At 39.2% G+C, this 9,486-nt stretch overlaps 1 protein-coding gene across 6 annotated transcripts in view; it reads right to left on the minus strand.

Moving 5' to 3' along the window:
• Positions 1 to 4,930, minus strand: part of bi (T-box transcription factor bifid) — a 52,762-nt gene extending 47,832 nt beyond the window's left edge. For 2 of the 6 annotated variants that reach the window (XM_066399550.1, XM_066399547.1), the window contains exon 1: positions 4,730 to 4,930. The gene's annotated coding sequence lies outside the window, so the exon portion shown is untranslated. The remainder of the gene's footprint in view (positions 1 to 4,729) is intronic. The other 4 variants (XM_066399551.1, XM_066399546.1, XM_066399549.1 and 1 more) reach the window with 2 other exon arrangements.
• Positions 4,931 to 9,486: the final 4,556 nt, after the last annotated feature.

Here is a 9,486-nt window from a genome sequence, read left to right on the forward strand (position 1 = left end):
CCAATTTCACTAAAAACCTGGCTTGACTTGCCCGTCCGAATCCTCTACTCCTCATTGAGGCATTTCAAAATATCTCTTTATTGGTTTAGGAAGCGAAATCAAACGAATATAGTGCTGACTAGCCTAGAGTTGGTACACATAATTTGTGAAATTTCTCTAGTTTCCCTCATTTCCACAGGAAAAGGGTATATGCTCAGTCAGGAGTTGTCTCATTGAATTCTGTGTTCCTTCATTGGAATATTTAAAAAGGACTCGTTGCTCGAGGATATGGAATCAAATAAGTGGTACTAACTAGTCTAGTTATTAGGTGTCTTTTAAATGAATTTTATTCATTATTCCGGATGAGGAAAACCCATCAAAGGTTTTCCTCATTTTCACAGTAAAAGCGTTTTGAGTTGTCTTAACGAATCCTCAACCCCTAATGAAGGTATTTCATTTATTATTATAAGAAAAATGATCTGATAAAAACTACAAAGTCACGAATTACGATTTAATTTATTAAAACTTAGTCCTGACTGGTTAAAGATTAATAATTATCAGGGCAGATCTTGGCAAATCTAACGCCCTGGGCAAATTTTGAATCACCGCCCCCCTACCCGCGAAAAAAACCGCCAACCAGGAAAGTCCTTCGCCCAACTTCGTCCCCCATAAGGCCGGCACTGATAATCACCATAATTTAAACTTTGAAAAATCATATTTTTATGGGGAATTTAAAAAAAAAGAGAAAAAGTTTCTACGGTTCCATGCACCGGAATATATAACACCTGAAGGAAATTCTAGAAATTCCCTGACAATATAATTAGTCTCCATTCTATAAGTAGTGCTGACCGCTCCTCGTCAGCCTCTAAGCGTATTTTAAGTGAAAAGAAATTCTTACTGCACAACTGTCCTAACAGTTTCGTTCGGCCTAAATAGAAAAATTGTGTGCTTAGTAGAAAGTGGGTGCCACAGAATAACCGAATCCCCATCAAAGTATGGTGACTAGAAAAAGAATCTGAATTAACGTAAGAGGCTATTGGAACTGAGCTGTATGGGTAATCCAGGATTCCACTGGTGACATTTCCGGTTTGACCGGAAATACCTCTATCTTGGATTTTAGACGAAATCTTGACGTTACTGTTTATCGAAATTCATCGATAATTTTAAAGTACACATTTACAGTAATTTTTTCTAGGTGGGTTAGTTCAGGTTAAAGTAGCTAGTTTTCCTATTTAGGTACCAAGCATACTGTTTTCCATTGTGACAACTTTGGCATGGAGAGGAGTGTAGAGGTGGAGAAACGTGGCAAGGAGCTCCACGAGAGGAATTTGTCGGAACTTCTACTAAGATCAAAGGAGGACTGGGAGGCCGTGTGCAGTATAATTGCAAGTATAACGAGGAGAAAGTCAGGTTAGTTCAGATTAGTTCAGGTTAGTTATTTTTCCTAGCTAATTTTCCTATAGAAGTCCGAACATGAAACTAACGTGAATTAATTAAAAAAATAGTCCCTCTTCCCCTCATGGAAATTGATGTAATTGCGTTAAAAAAGTGGCAAGAAACGCCACCATTAAAGCACCCATTTGCTTCGTTTACGGTTTCCCTTCCATGTTCCGAGAAAATCAAAAATTCATTAATCCTTCATTAATTTCTGACCAAGAAAAACCCGCAATTAGAGACGCGTTTTTATCGTAGGAATTATTATTTTTTATGTCCCGTTTAATTTGAGCGTTTTTATTAATTTAGTTTCTTTTATTCCCGGCCGGCACGCAACAGGCCCTATTAAACGAAGAAATATTAAGGGAAAAATACCATTAGGATCGAGCAAATTCTTTTCATCTAATTTCTTCCACTCTCCTCAAATTTACCTTATTAAATTAAAATGAGCCCGAACAAACGGTTTTTATTCGTTTATTAATTCGAGACATTCGACCTTTTTGTCCACCAAATTGAATTAAACTGGTCGCTTATTCACAGTAATCCGTAATTTAAGAAGTGCAGTGGTGCGAATGTCACAAAACTGAGGCAAAAACTCCAGCACGAATCTAGATAGCGGAGTTCGCAAAAACCTCTCTTTTTCCACAAAAAAACTGCCTGAATTTGGCCCGCTAGGCATGAGGCTGCTCTAGTGCTAACACCCCTTTTTGCCTACTATTTTTTATTTGGTTGACTAAATGTTCAGCCGCTGGCTTCTTTGTGGATCCCCACAACAATAAAACCACCATCATCAGGATGAATAAATAATTTTTAAGCAGTATAGCAGAAGCGGCAGGTATTGCCTTGTAAAGAAGAAAAACCGTATAATTGTGGCTCAGCCCATAATTCCACGAGCACATTTTGAACAAATGCGCGGTTTAAACCGCCAAATGCCTATGTAAATGTTGATTTAACTGTTGGTTGCTCGAGCTATGATAATTATAATTATTACGATGCCTTTTCTGTTAAATAACTTTTACATTATTGTCCATGAATAGAGGTATTTTGTGCGTATGCATGATGTGCGCGTGTGTGCACACATGGCCGCCATTTGTTGCTATCTAGTACGCAAAACGTATGGTCAGTAATGTAAACGATGGCCATATTTACCAGCCGATATCCGTCATAGATGGCGATGCTATTAGAATGCTCATTTTAGACTTGGGTTGGGTCAAAATAGTTAGCCTGATTGGTCGCATCAAACTCGTGTTCCAGTACTGACCACCGGAGATTCCATTCGAATGTTCGTCATGTCCATATGGTAGAATTCGTCCGATTTAATGGGGCACATAGGTACTGAATAAATAATATTAGTGGGTCATGAACAAAGCGTTTTGGTCTCCACAGGAGCCGGCTTTGAATAATAAAACGTTTTAGGTTTATAAGGGAATTAAAGTCTTGAACGGCAGAAGCGACTTAAGTGCTGTAATTAAGTGCAATTTTTTTCTTCAGTCCAGAAACATCCATGAGCGGCACTTAAATTCAAGCGAGGCTTAAACTGAGAGTTTGCCGTACAGAACTGTCATCTTAAGATGGGCTAAGACTTAAGTGCGACTTGGACCTGCGGACACGATGAGGCAAGGGAGATCTCAAATCGGCGCCAAAACTCAATTTGCGCACCGTTTCTTGATAATTTTGTTGGATTTCAATCTCGTTAAATATAAGGTTGTTTGTAATGCCTTTTTGGTAGAGTTTTAGCGTCAAAATGTGAAGAGAAAAATCGAAATTTCTCAGAGGGAGACTGAGAGAGACTGAGAGTCTCGAAGAAAAAAATTGAGATTTCCATTGAAAACTATTTGCATGTTTTAAACTGTTGTTCCCATAGTCATTTAACCCATCCAGATTCGCTCATCCCTGCGAGACATCAACAGTCGAGTAGACGAGCAACAGAGTGTATAAAAACCATGATTTTAGCCGGGTTTAAAACATATTGCAATTTCAAGGACGAAGATTTATCGCCTGGACATTTCTACGTAAACAAGATCCTCTAGCGAAAACATGTAGGATTCATCATGCTCATAAAAAAAGGAATTTGCAGGTAAAAAACGCGGAGTCAATACACGCTAGGACGAGATGCATTATTATCCGTTTAAAAAGCAGAGTTGATGTTCAGTCCCCTAGCCCCCTCATTCCACATCGCTGATGGCGGTACATTCATGTACAGGGTGTTTCTTCATAAACTGACACTTCTAGATTCTTTGCTTTAGGAGGCGGTGGCCAACAACGGGGGCGATTTTGGCTCCCCAATTCACTCCTATTTTTGAACATTAAAAAATCTAAAGAAGGAAAGTGCCACAGAATGTTATTTTGGTACTTCCCTAGAATTCGTATTAATTGGGAACTCCTAGAGATGAGTTTCAAAATTCGTAAGAAGTTGACAAGAATGCCTTTGAAGTCTCGATGCTCTAACGAAGTCTATATTAATCTCTGTTTCCTAAGTAAAATTGAAAAACTAATCGGCAAATTACAAATATCTGCAAAAAATGAATAGAAAAGCTACGTTCCAAAGCAAGAAACATTACTTTCATTACTTGTAATTAATGAAATTCGCTCACTTTTTTAAATTGTTTTTTACCATCTATTTGCAGCATTTGTTTATAATTTATTACAATTTGTACTGTTTTAAGTCATTGCTTATAATCACGAATATGGAAAATCTACATAACGTGTATGGATCCTTTTAATTGAAAGCCACGTAGTGTCTACAAAGATCCCGTTTTAACCATAACCCGAGTAGAATTCCGCTTTTGCGCTTTAAGCAATATATTTTCGAAAGATCCTAAGAAAACAGGAAACCACCTTTTGAAAATCAATATCGGAGCATAATTGCTCATTCGAGATCCGTGTATGGCTGCAATCGCGTTATCACTGACGGCGTCCAGAAGGCCATCTAACAGAAAGAAACGCGCTATGGAATTAACATAACAATAAATATGTAAGAGCACGTCAAATCGTCGCTTGCGATAATTAAAAATGTGGGCCAGATTGTACACTTTTACGCCCGCAACACTATTAACCACGTCAGGCCAGATCTCAGATAAGAACACGAATAAAGCTATTAAAAACGTCACGCGAGCCTTCTCTACTAAATATTAAAACTGGCTCCCATATTAAACGTCGTCGGAGCTATTAAGTTACGTACAGAAAATGGTTTTTTTTCCATTTAGGAACACACACAAACACCGGCACGTGAAAAACTTGTCATTCACCCCTCCCCTCTGCCCTTGACAAGGCAAAAACCTACTGGCATCTAATTTTTTTTTTGTTAAATCTATACCTTCTCTGTCTCACTTTCCACTGCCTGCCAGCATTGAAAACCTCCACTAAGGCTTCGACATAGTGACTATGGCTACACTTTAACCGGGGGGTTAGAAAGAGACGCGATGCAACGCCGGCTCAAAGCGCCCTTTTGCGAAAACCGACTGAACGAGCGACTCTAAAGGGCAGTTCAGTTCAATTGCCAAAAAGGCATTTTCGAGAGTCTGCGCCAGCAATTTATGTATCACGACTGGGAAACTGATGGTTTATGTGAGTACAGGGGTCGAGGGAAAATTAGAGTGGTTATACAGAGTCATGTCAAAGCGCTCAAAAGACACATCATTTAGTTGTCAGCAGTAGAAAGGAATCATGACGCTACTAGGAAAAGTAAGTAAGAACGAAGTGACGTGAGGACGAATTTACATGTTCTGGGACCATTGGGTGCATCCAGTGACGTTCGGCGAGGGCGTAGCCAATAGCGACAAACGTCGGGTCAGCCGAATAGGATGGACGCTTGCTAACTCGAATAGGTGTCTTTCCAAACTCCTGAACTCATGTCTCGATGACAATAATTCAACATAACGTTTATGCAGTGAGAATTGAATTTTGCGAAAAATCTTAAATTCCAGTTCACATTTGCTCTTTCAGTTGTCACCAATAGAGGGTGTGGCAGCTCCGTTAATTTCTCTCTCTTTTTTTAAATTCTCCACTAGGCACTAAACGATATTTAAAAGTCCTAAACGCAAACAATTTTTTCTAAAAACTCGGCGCAAAACTGAAGAAAGCCCTAAATGCGAAGCAACAAAAGCAATAATAAAACCTAAATCTGTTGGGCATATTTGTGGAAGCAACATATTAAAATATTTGAACTGTATTACTGAATTATATGCCGTCGTTAAATACATATTTATCCAGCGTAAACAGGCGGCTCCATCTTTATGTAAAGTCAAGCTTCCAAAAATGTTTATTCTGGCAACCTTCTGCGAAATTTTCGAGACTTTTGAACAAGTTTAGCGTTGAGTTATAGATCATGGTTTTAGAGCCGATAACAATTTACGGTTTTATCTCAATTTATTTAACTCCAGAAAAGAAAGGATATTTAAACTGAACGGGCTTGTGTGGGAAGAGCACAAAACAGGGAAAATATTATTTAAAATATAAAAATTTTTTGATAGATATGAAGAGAAGAATTATTGTTTATCAAATTTAACTCAAGTTTTTGCATTTCTGACGTATTTGAAACCGTTTCGCGCAATTCCTTTAGTTTTGGCACATCAACGATTTTTGGAATTTTCTCCCCACCAATCTCTAAAGAATTTGAAATTTATCTACACTTCCCAGTTATACTCTTCAAAGGATTTTTTGAGCTTCAGGGGTATAGAGTGTTACATAATGCTATGCAGAAAATTTTGTGGCGCATAAATACGAAAACATTTCGTATAAACATCGGTCCGAAAAGAGCTCATTCACTCCAACCCCTGTAAAGCAATGCCTTACCGAATGCTGAAGTCTGAAAAAGGTTTTCATTTGGGTCAAACCTGCGATAAGTTCCACCCTTAATAACGCACGAGATCTGAGTCGAAGATGCTAACCTACAGTGTGTCCCAATTGCCCCAGAAAGCGTTAGAGGGAGCTTCGCCTGCCCCAAGTTCTAATAACCGAACTTTTGCTCCCGGACTATTCCCTCTGACCACAGAGAGGCGAAAATCCGCATCCCGAAACCCGCTAAAAGAATCAAGTTACCTTCGCTATCGCGTCTGAAATATCACCTCGGATGCGCTTCGGGAACATTCGCCGGAGCCGAAGGCGGTTACTCCGCCCTTTTGCCACCCCCCACTCCAGGCTCAACGTCGAGCACGCCCATCTTTGTCGTGTTGATGGATTCGGGGACTTTAAGCGGACACTTGGCCCGGATGGAGAAACGCGAGGACGTTTCGGGATTTGGACGTGCCAAAGTAATTGAATGAATATTGAAGTCGTGATTAAAAAATAGAATGGACATGCAAACAGTGGGAATTTGAATTAGCATTGGAAGCACATAGTGCACATTTGCATACATAAATATTGACGACAGTGCGCAATGCATCATTCATTATGGCACGTCGGTAATGGTCAGGTTCGTTCATTAGTTGACGCGGTACGATCGCGATCATTAATAAATTAAGTGCAATATTATTTTTGCATTTTCGTTCCTCAACTAGTTAATCAAGATTCCCATTAAGATATCCAATTAAAAAGTGGTTTTAATTATGCCGGTACGACGAGGTGATTTAAAAAGTTGGCTCTCGCTTCAGAATAGACGCGTTTCCTTAATCAGGCCCCAGGACTGCGCTTTTTCACTTAGAGGAAAACGTGTCTATAATTAAATTTTTCTCGATGTCTACTCTCGATAACCGCAGCGTATTCAATAATGCATGAAGTTATCACTTGCACTGATTCAAAGAAAAACTAGATACACTTATCGCTGTTTTTAGCTAAAAAGGGCACGCAGTATAAAGAAACCTTATCGAGAAACCCGATGCAAAGCTGCAAAGGGACTCTTCAGCTGGAAGTCGCCATGATGTGCTCACAATAGGATGAGCTTGTACGATTAAATTAATAAACAAGTACCTTCCCACACTCAATCAGTTCCGAAGAAGAGTATGTGTGGTGCTTTGTTTTTTATTTCGCCCCCTTTCGCTGGTTAAATGCTTAAGCTTAACTCGAAACTGTCAAGCCAATTTCGTCCGGTGTGTCGAAACAATTTAGAGCAATTTATAATTTTATTGGGCTTGTTTGGGGCTCCGCTTTAATCATAGATTTTAATGAAATTTGAGTGAATTTAATTCGATATTTGGAGGCACATTAGTCATATAGGTACCCAGAAATTGTTTATTTACTGCCGCGTATTGGGCGTTAATGTCAAGTGAACGTGACGTTACACCGACGTCACTCCAGTCGGCCGCAGGGCAGGGAATGACGTCGGCGCAACCATTCCCCAATTTTTGCCACTCAACAGACAACCAAACTCCTCATTGAAGGCGACTAATGGCGAACCCACTTTGCATGCTAACAAGCGCTAAAATTTTGAGAAAATTCCAAACTCAATCCTGCATCGACGAGCATCAAGTAAATCAAATGAAAGATACGTTAACTGGGAAAATTGCTGGATCTTAAAACGTAATGATATGCCAAAAATTTCGTGCATTTAGGGGTTCTAAAGGTTCCCCATAATTGACAATATTATCTTCCACCAAAGCAGGGGCGTATTGAGCGCAATCTTGATTTGAAAAAGGGGGCCAAAAATGTCGAAATGAGAGCAGTTTCTGAAAATTTTTGGATGTAAAAGCGTTGTGATGTGCCAATGATGTATTATATTTTCGACAAACACTTATAAACAAATTTTTACCCAGTACAAACAGGGATGGACGAAGGACAATTTTCTAGTAAGAATAATTAAATTAAACCCCTTGAAGTAAGGGAAATCTAGATAAGATATATGTAAGGGAATTTCCAAGAGCTATTGGACGAATGAGAATTGCTTAGACTCAGAGCATCGAAATAAAGATTCACTTCTTTTAAACGGCTAAAAATAGTTCTTCATAAGTCGAAAATAAGCGAAATTGCTGGATTTTTCAAATCTCCTTTCCCAGAGGCTTGAGGCTCTCTCAGACCTCAAAAACCAAAAATCCTTTAATTTCCTTCGTATCATGAAAAATTTTTTTTGCGACTCTAGTCCAAGGAGAGTAACCGTTCCTGCGTGTTAAAAACCTATCCCAAAATGGCTTCTAGAACTATCATCATAAGTGGCCGAAGATCTCAATTATATTCACAGAGCTCACGGGATCATAGGGTGAGGACAAGGCGCAGAACAGCAACGTAGAATACAAGAAATAAATTCCTTGAAATCATGGTTAATCCATATTTGTGGTAAGATGAACACGAAACGCAGCGTTTCCTAGTAATAAATTTTGCAGTGTTGGCCATATACATGGGCATATGGGGTCTAGAACCATATAGCCACATAATAGCAATGGTTCGCAATGGAAAGTATCCTTGTAGCATTCTCAAGCAATTATTCCATGAGCTGATGACTTAAGACCGAATTATGTTTCATTAATTATATCATGCGATGTCTGTAAGGAAGGTTTCCACGGTGCGCTGTTCGGCCCGTGCTAAGCGATCCCGTGGGAACCTGCCAACTTTACTACGCTTCTTTTGCCTTAATAAAGACTGCCCTATAATAGACATCTAAAGTGATGAACCTTGCAGACACAACTCAGACGATTAATGGATTTGCGGAAGATTGTAATTATAAAGGAGCTGTGCTATCGCAGGAAATACTTGATTCTTTAAAAATTGTTAATGTTGCATAACTATTTCAACTCCGCCTTTGTACAACGTGCGTAAGTAACATTGTCAGCTTATGATCGCTAATTAAATGTAGGCAAAAGGGCCATAAAATCAAAACAGCTTTAGAAATGTCGAGGCAGCGTTGCGCGGTTGCCGAAAATTTCCTACTCCCTCAATTAATTTATGAAAAATAAACTACCATTTTCCCTCAATATTTCCTAAAAGTTAATTGCTTTTGTGTGAGGCAAAAACCGTGAGATTGGGCATTTTTAGCCTTATAAGTTCAAAACTTTAAACGCGACAACACTGCACTGACATGCATATACTTACTTAGTAAATGCCGAAAAGCCTTCCGCCGCCATTGTAAATCGCGGCCTATGATCAGATTTCCACTAATTATCGCTGAATCACAAAAGGTCGGGCAGGCCCTTTGAGTCTTCTGTG

The sequence above is a fragment of the Euwallacea similis genome, chromosome 19, assembly GCF_039881205.1.
Source record: "Euwallacea similis isolate ESF13 chromosome 19, ESF131.1, whole genome shotgun sequence".
NCBI lineage: Eukaryota > Metazoa > Arthropoda > Insecta > Coleoptera > Curculionidae > Euwallacea > Euwallacea similis.